Here is a 278-nt window from a genome sequence, read left to right on the forward strand (position 1 = left end):
AAAGCCAATAGAGAAGAAAGGGGCAGGCAGGGCGGGTCAAAAGAAAGAGACGAGACGGGGGAGAAGGAGAGAAGGCGAGGCAAAGAAGGAAACGCGCCAAGAGATGAAGCAGCCTCTGGATGTGTGTGTAGAGAGAAAGAGTACTTCTTTCTGGAAGACGAAATTGAAGACGTTTAGATGAACTTCTCTATTGTTTCTTGGGATCCCTGAGAAATGAATAGCTTGTTCTACTTTCCTTTCTGTCCTCCGAGATCTTCCTTCTTCCTTTGCTTTTTTCT

Source organism: Cystoisospora suis, assembly GCF_002600585.1.
Source record: "Cystoisospora suis strain Wien I chromosome Unknown contig_2005, whole genome shotgun sequence".
Taxonomy (NCBI): domain Eukaryota; phylum Apicomplexa; class Conoidasida; order Eucoccidiorida; family Sarcocystidae; genus Cystoisospora; species Cystoisospora suis.